An 11,244-nucleotide genomic window follows, 5' to 3' on the forward strand; every position below is an offset into this window, starting at 1 on the left:
TTTTTTTTTTTTTTTTTTTTTTTGGTACCAGGGATTGAACTTGGGTCCTTGAGCTTGCAAGGCAGGCCACCAAACCGCTGAGCTAAATCCCCGGCCCTAAAGTGCATTCTAAAGTGTGCAGGCCTAGAACTGTTGTCCCTTTCCTACCCTGCCTTGGAGCCAGCTGATTATGGACTGAAACGTCTAGGAACAGTAAGCCAAATAAACATTTCCCCGCTTTAAAAAAATAAAAATAAAAAAATGAAATGCGCAGTTCAGGGGTTCTTAGCACACTCATAATGTTATGCAACCATCATCTCTATTTAATCCCAGAAAATTTGATTCCCCCCCAAAAGAAGCCCCATTCCTCTTGGCGGTCCCACCTCCTTCCCTCCTCTCTTCAGCCCCTGGTAACCACTAACCTACTTTGTTTTTCCGGACTTCTCTATTCTGGACTTTTCATACAAATGGAATCTCACAGCACCTGATCATTTGGGTCTTTTTTTCACGAAGCATAATGTTTCCCGGCTTTATCCATATACCAGCACATTGTTCCTTTTTTATGGCAAAGAGTATTTCATTGTCTAGAGGTCTTAGTTACTTCTCTCTTGTTACCAAGACAAAATACCCAATACTCACAAGTTAAGGGAAGAAGGGTTTATTTGGCTCGGAGTTTATAGAGGTTTCAGTCCATAACTGTCTGGCTCCAAAGCAGGGTGGCTTACAGACAGGGGAAAGCAACAAGAGAATTTAATGGAGTCTTTCTGCCCCTTTTATCCAGACCACTTAGGGTGGGTAGCACTCGCAGTCTTAATCCTCTTCCACCGTCACACACAATCTAGATGAAGCCATATCTGAAAAAGCCAATGACCACATGAGGGTTTGGGGGGACATCTAGACACAATCAATAACACTGGATATACATATTGATTTTTGGTGTGTGTGTGTGTGTTTGTGTGTTTGAGACACAGTCTCACTATATAGTTCAGGCTGGCCTTGAACTTGTGACCCTCCTACCCCAATCTCCCGACTGCTGGGAATACAGGCATGCCCCATCACCACACCTGGCTGCAACGATTTTTTAAGAGCACATGTTCATCACAGAAACTCTGTAAAGCAAAAAGTAGAAATAAAAATGTTTTAGGGCTGGAGTGTAACTCTGTGGTAATGCTAGTCTTGCATTTATGAGGCCCTGGGTTCAGTTTCTGGCACCGCCAAAAATTTGTTTCTTTTTTAAATTGTGCGGTGTCACCAGCTGTCAGGGGCCTGAGTCTGTCTGCATGTGGATGTCCACACAGAAGATGCTCAACAAACTCCAATAAAATTAGCAAGTAAGAGCCATGCATGGTGGCGCACGCCTATAATCCCAGCACTCGGGAGGCTGAGGCAGGAGGATCGCTGCGAGCTGGAGACCAGCCTGGGCTACATAGTGAGTTCCAGGTCAGTCTCAACTACATAGTGAGACCCTGTCTCAAAAAACAAAAAAACAAACAAATTAGCAAATTTAGCTCAAATCTGTTTCTCCTATGCAGATTTATTATTTAGTTGTGCCTGATTAGGCACATGCTAGATATCAGATCATAGATCCTTTTTTGTTTTGGTCTAGGGAGTGAGACTTTCACCTCTCCTGGATGGAGGGCACCATTGCCCAGCCTCCACTGACCTGACCACCCCAAAGTGCACCAGGCAGCTCCTTGTCCCAAGAATTGGAACCAGGGATTTTGAGGGACTAGAGGTGTATCCTGAGCCCAAGGAGTGGTGAAACCCCATTAAAGCCTTGCTGATGATAAAGAGGATGAGAATAATATAACCGGCACCTATGAGGCATTCGGTAGGTGCTAAGTTAAGGCTTTGCAGGAATGCCTCATATCACCCTGAGGGCTGCTGGAGGTGGCAGTGGTACCAGGTGGGAACACAGCACAGAGCAGGCACCCATAGCACCTGAGCTCCACGCCCAGCAGGTGTGCTCCTGGCAGTGAGCCCAGGAGGCCCTGACATGTCCCCGCCCAACAGCTGCCATCTGGCCCATCCTTGGGCCTCTGTGGCAAGGCCTCGGATTATGTGAGGCTTCTCTTTTGGGGCTCTGTCCTCTTGGTCAGGCAGGTGAGTCATGGAGCTTGCTCAGTTCCAGCTTGACCCCAGGTCCAGCCCCGTCTGCTCCCTGCCTTCCAGGATGCTGCTGCTGAGGAGCCCTGATGGTGGTGTAAGTTTCCTCTTGGCGCCGGCAGCTCACCACTCAGCTGCTGTCTTGCCTTGTGCCTGGCAGGCTGGCTTAGCTTTCTGGAAAGCTGTGGCTGGAGCAAGAACCTTTGAGAAAATTTGCATGGGTGAAGCAACCAGCAGGGTGACAGTGGTACATAAAGATGTTCTCTGAAGGATTATAATAAGCATTATAAATCACCTCGATGCTTAGCAATCGGAAAACGGTTAAGCAAACCACGTTACTCCTATACAATCAAATATGATCACGCCACATAAATGGCATTTGTAGAGTTTCATAATGGCATAAGGAAGCAATTAGAGATAATGGGGAAATGACAATGGACAGGATCAGAACCTGGAAGGAAACACACCAACATGCTACCCATGAATGCTTCCACTCTGGTGCACTTTGCTTTCATCTCAGACAAGTGGCTCCCCCTAACATCTGGCCTGAGTCTTCACAAAAGAGGGTGACGACAAAGACAGCAGATCAACAGGAGGGTCACAAATGAGCGGCTTGCACAGCACAACGTTAGGTTTGGAAGCTCAGGGGCCTGATTTAAATCCTGCTAGCCATGACTTCAATTAATGCTTTTGTCGTTGTCTGTGAACTGCAGCTTTATAATTAGGCAACAGAACAGCGGAAGTGTCCACCTTCCAAGGTTGTGAGAGAAGCGCTGGGCGAGTCCCCTGGAAATTCTCAGCAGCCCAGAAAGAGCTCAGACTATGTTGGCCTTTGCTGCTACTGAGCTTGCAAAGTGTGTCTGTGGAGCACAGGGGCATAGGCTTTGTGAGTTGTTCTCACTTGGCTCCGGGCAAACTCCTACCGTGGATGGGTCACCACTGCTTTCTTGCCCTCGCCTTACTAGTAGGCCCTACTAGAGAGAAAGCAATGACTAGCAAGTAGAAAGCACCACCCAGTTTGCCAGGGGCAAGTCCTCCTGTCCTTGTCATATAAGGAGATTCTGGGGTCCGGTCAGTGACGGACTTGCTCAGGTGAGGTCTGTGGACAGAGTGGTAAGGAGCCAGGCAGCGGCGGGTGTTGGCACCTCCTACATGGTCATGAAAGGTCCTCAGGGCGCTGTCCAGGGCAGTTCTGACAATGGCTGTGTTGTGCTCTGAGCTGGCAAAGCAGGGATGACTCATACCCAGGCTGGCAGGGGTCTCTTTGCCCTAAATTTTCAATTTGCACTCAGCAGGGCCCCATGCCACCTGGCAATTGGAGCATCGGCGTCCCCATGAGAAGTCGGGGGCCGCATTATCCTCCTTGTGTATGGAGGAGGGTTTTTCCATTCAACGTTGTACGTGGCCTGCCTGGCTTCTGGGTTTTTTCCAGCAGGCTCAATCCCAAATGCCTATGCCTGTCTCGGAAGTGCCCAGCTCATTCAGACTGAAGATGTGCCCATGTGAGCAGGAGGCTTTCATCAGTCACCTGTCAGCCCTACTGTGCATCTGGCCCACTGCTCACAAGAGAAAATGACCGTGTCACAGGACAGACTGCGTGGTGGGCATCATTTTCCTGGGGAAGCAGGGACTTGGGGCCTGGGATTAAGAGATAGAAAAAGATGAAAAAGTGTCATTTTCTGAAAGATGCAAGTGAGGAGACCTTTTAAGAATGACACACAGTCCTGAAGCCACTTCTATATGGTCAGTTCAGTAGCAAGTACGGGACCATTGTTCCCAGAGGAATCCAGGCACTTTCAATCAGCCTCATGTACAGACTGGCCAATTTCCTTTCCCTGTTAGATGTAGGTTTGACTCATTAACAAGGAACTGCCAGACAGCAGCACCACACATCACACCTGATTGAAGTTCACCTGAGAAGCATCTTCTCCCGAAGGCACATCACAGCTTTCTGGGCTCAGGGACACTGGCCAGCACCACAGCCCTGGGCCTGGGACCACTTTAAACTACAAAGTCGTCGACAAAAAGCATGGTACTAAATGGAACACAAGAAACCATCAACCCGAGACAGAAATAGACAAAGGATGTAAGAGGAGAATTAACAGCAAAGAAGGAGATGAATGACTCCCATAACAGGAGAGGGCAACACTGCTCATGAAAAGAAACTTGCCAATTAAAACCACAATAGGAGCCCCCACGATAACAGCATTCCTCTATTGGGGTGACAAAAACAAGAAGGCCTGAGTGTAGGCAGGGCTTGACTGGGAGACTCCCCCAGACTTCGCTGGAGTGGAGGAGGGGCAGCCATCGCTGTTCATGTTGAGGAAAGACACAGGGGCACCTGGCCTTCCAGACCATCATCCTACTCCTCCGAGCACGCACCTGAGCTTCTGTGTGCATGGGCTCAAGGGCGGTACATTTCGTCGTAAGTGGCAGGCCTTGTATCTTTCCCTCAGATTGCTATGGGATTCTGTCTGTTATCTGAGTTCTGTGTGCAGAGGTGGCATTATCTCCATATCTCATTTCTGGTGGCCTGATGTCTTCGTTCATTTTTTGCTGGGTATGTTATAAAGAATAGAAGTGTGTTTGGCTCGTGGTCCTGGGGGTGGCACCAGCACCTACTTATGGCTTTCTCGCTAACATGGTAAAGGGCATTACATGGCGAGACAAGAGCAAGTGTGCCGGAAACAGAGGACTTTTATGACAAAGCCACTTCCTCAATAACTCATAAATCCATTAAGCCATTAATACACGATTAAGTTCATTAATTTGTAAGGCAGAGATTCTTGACTCAGTCACAGCCTTTCCCACCTTTCAATACCACTGCATTAAAACTGAGCTTGCACCATAAGAAAAGTGGGGGTGTCTTAGTAACTTTCTCATCACTGAGGCACAACACCCAACACCCACGGCTGTAAGGAGAAAAGGTTTATTTTGGCTCATAGTTGTAGAAGCTCCAGTCTGTAGTCAGCTGGCTCTAAGACAGTGGCGGATGATGGAGGGCATGGTAGAGGAGAAAGAGCTCATGGCATGGTAGGAAGCAGAGAGAGAGATCAAGGGATGAGGAGGGAGATACACTCTTCCAGGGCGCATGCCCAGTGACAACCCCACCCACCTTCAAACCAGCTTTCACCTGATGTCACGTTTAACTATAAACTCATCAATGGGCTAACCCACTAATGAGTACCATGCCACCATAATCCAATCACCTCCCAAAGCCCCACCTCTGAGCACATGAGGTTTTGGAGGACACCTAGATATAAACCACAACAGGGGATGCATTCAAATCTTGGTATCCTGTGGGTATCTCCAGCTGGGTCCTCAGTCTAGGCACAGGGCAGTGACCCAGAGAGGACCTGAGTGGGTGCTAGGGAAGGGCCAGCCCCAGACAGGAGCTCTCTGGCTCTTGGCTCATTCCCTGAAGCTTGGGTGGATGCACCCCTCTCAGCATGCAGGGTGAAGATGGCAATTTCCTCCAACTCAGTGCAGATGGATCCATCAGGGCAGCCTTCAGGGAGTGAACCACGGAGAGTCCACAGAAATAATACACAGATTGATAACTCTCCTGCCACACAGCCTGATGGTCTCCCCCGGACACTTGGTCATAGGATACATCCTGCCAGAATCCCACAGAGCGTACTGACTGGTATTCTCTGGTCCAGGGAAGCCAGGCCTCACCCACATGAACACCCCAGGAAATAGGAACTTCGCCTCTGCATTTTGGATATGAAGAAGCCATGCTCTCCGACAAACCATCACTTGCCAAGGTCACATGTGGTCATCCAGGGGGCAGATGTAAACTGAGGCAGTGGCTCCAAGCTGGGCCCAACAGGACACCCGGCTCTTCAGCCTCACCAGTGGGTTGGGAAGCTCAGCTGCAACACCTGGAAAATGGGATTCCCAAAATAGCAGCTCCCCAACACTCTTCGCTGTTTGCCAACATAGGATGGACCACAGGGTTGTTTTGTTTTTGTTTTTCTCAACTTTTATTTTGAAGAGTTTCAAACCCACAAGAAACGTTGTGAGATTGTTTTCTTTGTTCTTTCTTCACATTACACATGACACAATAATGACCTTCAGGTCCTACTGGCTCCATTTCCTCTTGTGCCTGGCTGTCCTGGGTTATTACCCAAATGGGGGTCACACACAAAGCTATAGGCCAATACCTTCCTATTCACAGAATGAGTTCAGAAGCAGAGACATTGCTGATTGTGTGTTGTGTCTTCTCTCTAGCTAAACATATCTCAGGATTCTCTTGCTTGGAAGTGATGAGCACTATCCCCAAATGGCTCAAATCAAAAAGGGAGCTGACTGACTTATAACAGTAGAAAAATCTGGTGAGCTGTAACTGTTTTGTGCGTAGTTGGATCCAGGTGTCCAAGAGCCATGTCCAGACTCTGCCTTTCCCTCTTCCTGCTCCATTTTCTTCCATGGAGATGTGCACCATTGACTCTTCCTAGACATGGCTCCCACAGCTGCCAGTAGCTTTGGGATGACCACAGCTTTTCCTTCAGCAGCCCCAGGGAATCTCATGGCTAATTTAGGTCAGCTGTCTGTTCCTGTGCCAATCACGATGAAGAGGCTGGAGTACTCTGATTGGCAGAAGGGGTCATGTGCCCCTTGGTTCAAAGGGCTGTTAGAGGAGGGCTTTCTCCCCAAAGAGGGGGTAGCTGGCTGCCCCACCTACCCAGGGCCTTGACCATTGTCTTAGTTACTTTTCTAGCTACTGAGACAAAATACTCAACACCCAACGTCAAAGGAAGAAAGGTTTATTTTTTTCTTACAGTTTGTAGAGGTTTCAGTCCATAAATGGCTGGCTGTAAGGCAGGGTGGCTTGGTTGAGCAGGCAGGAGGCACAGAAGACAAGCAGCAGTAACAGAAGCTGCAGCAATAGATGACCAGCTCTCTTACTGTTCCTTATATTCCATTCAGGCTACTTGGGGCAGGTAGCACTCACACCCAGGGTGGGGCATCTTTAACCCCAGCATTGCACCATTAATCCCAGCATCGCACCCTAAACCCAGCCACCTCTGAAAAGCCCCACCTGTGGCTACATGGAGCTTTGGGAGGACATCTGGATACAAGCTATAACAATCACCGGGAGGCTGGCTCTGCTCACCCTGAAAATCTGCATTATCTCCCAGGGTTCCCAGCACAGCTCTTAGCTTCTTGGCCTCAGTTTGCTTTTCTGTTAAATAGTTCACCACACAAGACATGGAGCGGGTGGCAGGAGAGGTGCCCACTGAATGCTAGCTCTGTCCTCCCAAGCTCTGCAGTCTCAACAGACCTGCTAAGGGAGTTGCAGCCTCATGGGGCCATGGGAATGGGAACTTCCGTTTTCCAAAAGGTTTTCTGTGATCTGTGAATCCAAGAACAAAGTCATTGATCAATAAACCACAACAGTGACCCTCCTGATGAACAAATACAGATTGATCTTACAGATGGTATTGTTCTTCAAGGTAATTGGTCACTGGCCACCAGAAGCGTTCCTTTGAAGACAAGACCTGAAATACAATGATATTGCAGGTCACTAACAGACTACTCCCCAGCAGCCTTCACCCTGTTGTTTTTCACATCAAGGTGTGGCTCTGGGCCCGGTTGTCTGAGGATCAGGAGTTGGGACTGGCCAGAGGGCCTAGGGGCTGAAACAGGGGAAACCAGTTCCAGCCACATCAGACAGCATAGCAAGCAAAGCCGGAAAGTGCGCAGGTGAGAGGCTGCAAAGAGCTGTTGGCCTAGCCAGGGGCTCTTTTCAAGCGCCTCACCTGGACACTCCATCCTCCTCATAGAGAAACTGAGTCTCCAAGAAGAAAAGCTAGCTGTCCAAGGGCACACAAGTGAGCACAGCATTGCAGAACCAGTCTCCAGGCCCTGCCCCTGCTCCAGGGTCAAAACAGGTTACTTTTCAACCCGGAGGAGTTAGTTACCTATGAGCATTAACCAGATTTGTGGATGGGTCTCTGAACACAAGAGCCAGGGGGGTGGGGTTGAGTGGGTTGGGGTAGGGTGGGATAGGTGGGATTTAGAAAGTGAAATGTTGAGGTGCATGCCCATCATCCAAACACTCTGGGAGGCTGAGGAAGGAAGATCTCAAGTTTTAGTCCAGCTTGGGCAACTTCACAATTTAGTGAGACCCTGTCTCAAGACGAAAAATTAAAAATTGGTTGGGATTTAGCTCAGTGTGAAGGCCCTGGGTTCAAGCCCTAGACATGATGGAAAGAGAGAAAGAGAAAAAAAAAGAAAGAGAAGAGAAGAGAAGAGAAAAGAAAGAAGCAGAGAGAGAGAGAGAGAGAGAGAGAGAGAGAATAAAAGAGAAAAGAAAAGAATCTAATAAAAATATTTAAGGTGCAGGAGAGCACACCTGTGGTCTCAGCTACTTAGGAGGCTGAAGCGGGAGAATCACCTGAGGCCAGGGGTTCACAGCCTGCCTGGATAACATAGCAAGATCTAGTCTTAAAAAATGAAATAAAGAACAGAAAGAAACAAGGTTAAAGGGCAGGCATGTACTTGAGACAGGGGTCTGAAGCCAAAGAGGGGTTTCGTCACTCATCTGACATCCACAACACTCGTGAGAATCAATATGGAAAAGACCAAACTGCCCAAAGGAAACGATGCGTGGACTCATCACAGAAGGTCACAATGCCCTGAAGAAGACACTTCGGTCTTGCTGGGCACTGCTGTGGAGTGCTGAAGCTCCTCTTGTTCTAACAGAGTCTGGAGTTAGCACAGGCCAGGCACGACTTCTTTTTGTTTCATTTCTAGGAATTTATCTCATGAAAGCAAAGATCTCTGAGCTACTTAGAAAACTAAATCAATCCCAGGTTCCGGCCAGTGGGCCGAGTATTAAGAGCATGGTGTAGTATTTTCCTCATCAGATGGGACAGCAAGCAAAGGCAGCTGGAAGGGAGTTTCTGAAGGCTTTGCAAACTGCCTGGAGCGATGCCTTACTTCCTTTGGTAAGAAATAATAGAGTCACCAGCTGGTGCACAGTGAGGTGAGGATGTGATGTTGACGTCTGTCTGTCCCCTCCGCACTAGACAGGCTATAATTCCACCTTGACCTCTGCCCCCAAGCTGTGCCTCTCTGGACCAAATACTCCCAGCCCGCCCATGGCGAGGCGCAATCAGGACACTTGCTCTGCCCAGCGGTCTGAGTTCAGAGGCCCACAGAGAGCTTTGGATGTCATTTTGGTTTCGCGGCCCCTGTACTCCTTTGGATGGTGGCGACTCCTCAGTCATCTGGGTCTCTGTCTAGGGTGGAGAGGTGCCGTCACAGGGCCCTCAGGTAAAATGCGCACAGGCAACCCTTTCTTATCCTAAGCCCTGGAGCTTTAAGTTCATTTGTTACACAGCAGACATGACCGATAACATTCTGAGTTGAGCTCCTGGCACTACCAGAGTTAGGCATATCAGAGAATTACAATGAAAAAAAAAATGTTGAAAGAGCTGATAAAGAAATGATCTCAGAGAAAAGAACTGCAAGAAAATATACTGGAAATCTGCAGCAGTTGTCTCTGTTTGGGTTAATTCTGTTTCTTTTTCCCTTTGTGTCACTCTGGTGTCTGCAGATAGTCAGCCACAGCTATCCTGGGTGCTGCCTGGTGATACAATGCATTGAACATCTGCTATACAACTTTCCCAAAGCACAAGAGAGGCTGGAAAACAATCTTTAAGCTATTGTCATTGTTGCTAAGTTTCTAATACACATTATAATGCCATGGCTTGAAAACAGGAAGTATAATTCAGAGGATCTCTTTTGCACTCTAACCTGGTTCCCCACTGCACATCCACCAACAGACGATACCATTCCTGGCTTCTGTGTCGTAATCGCCTCCTTTCATTCACACAAGAGAGTGTGTAGCTGCTCAGCTCTATGCTAAGCTCAGAAGATCCCTCCGTTCAGTCACACAGCGGATCCTCATTCTTTTGACACCTGCATAATAGTCCAATGTGCAGAAAGGCTAGTTTGCATCACCAGCCCATCCTGCCGGCCACAAGCCAGGCCACAGCAAGCCTGTAATTCGCTTGTGCCAAGTCGATCTGGGATGAACTCCCAGCAGTGGAGCTGATGGGGTCCAAGGTTTTATGCATCAGTAATTTTGATAGATTTCACCAAATTGCCCTCAGGAAAGGTTATACCAATTCTCACTCCCCACCCAGCGAGGCAGGGAGTGTCCGCTCCCCATGGCCTTGCCCGCAGAGCATGGTAATTGAATTTGGGATTAGGGGAAGAGTGGCAATTTCCATATCTCTTGTGACAAATAAGGCTCAGCCTCTCCCTACAGGTCAAGGGCCCCTTCTACATCTCCTCTCTGCTGGCTGCCCAGGGCTCGTGTCCAAGACACTGGCTTGGCCCCTTCCTTATCTGTAAAGCAGAAGCACCCTCCTCCTTCACACCAGCTCCCCACCAGTCCACGACGTGACTGGGCCCCTTCTCTGCTCATGGTCCTGTCCCTGCAACCTTCTGTGTGCTCACAGCCCTGCACAAAGCCGCCTGTCCACGGAGGCATCTGCAGCCCTCCTCCCCATGAGAACCTAACCCACTGACCACAGCACGGCTGAGCTGGCTGGAGGTGAATCCTGCCATGTGACTCTCGAGGGGACTCCACTGAGTGGGGTTCTCTGGCACTCAGGTGGCCTCTGAACCCACAACAGGGCTAGGTGGTGGCTGGGCCTGAGGCTTGGAATCAAATTCTACCCCTGGACCAGCCCAGCCACAGCTACCAGAGAGAGGGCCTAGGCTGAGGCATGGCTGAACCCCCTTCTTCTGCCTCAGTTTCTCTCTGCAAAACGGTCCATTACCAGCCCCACAAGGTCACTGTAGGATAGTACGATGTCTGCAAAGCTCAGAGGCCAGGGGCCCCGACTGGGTCAGTGAGCATCAGCTACTGTATCTCCATGTAGTCAGGAACCCAAGCCTGAATCTTCTCACATGTACCCCAAAGAATAAAGGAGAGCGGGGCTGGGCTGCATCTCCCTTCTGTGCCCTGGGCCACAGTAAGAGGAGGAGCTTGGCCCTCGGTCCTTGTCTGGGTACCTATGGGCTACAGCCCCATTCACTATCACCAGGTACCTCCAATAGCCCATCTTCAGGCAGGGATCACTAGGGGACCCCTAGTCTACCTGTACCTCCTCAGAGCCCTCAGGCCCAGCACTAGGG

At 49.3% G+C, this 11,244-nt stretch overlaps 1 long non-coding RNA gene across 2 annotated transcripts; it reads right to left on the reverse strand.

The window, feature by feature from the left end:
- Window positions 1–6,902: 6,902 nt before the first annotated feature.
- On the reverse strand, window positions 6,903–7,928 carry LOC104850555. Of its 2 annotated transcripts, XR_777002.1 has the most exons (5): window positions 7,851–7,928; window positions 7,525–7,589; window positions 7,373–7,444; window positions 7,205–7,273; window positions 6,903–6,967 (listed from the first exon to the last, which is right to left on the reverse strand). It is a non-coding gene; the product is annotated as an uncharacterized LOC104850555 (long non-coding RNA). The 2 variants fall into 2 exon arrangements; XR_002024812.1 differs by having other exon boundaries at window positions 7,205–7,444.
- Between the last annotated feature and the right edge of the window lie 3,316 nt (window positions 7,929–11,244).

Source organism: Fukomys damarensis, unplaced genomic scaffold (assembly GCF_012274545.1).
Source record: "Fukomys damarensis isolate Sample0158 unplaced genomic scaffold, DMR_v1.0_HiC HiC_scaffold_27, whole genome shotgun sequence".
Classification (NCBI taxonomy): domain Eukaryota; kingdom Metazoa; phylum Chordata; class Mammalia; order Rodentia; family Bathyergidae; genus Fukomys; species Fukomys damarensis.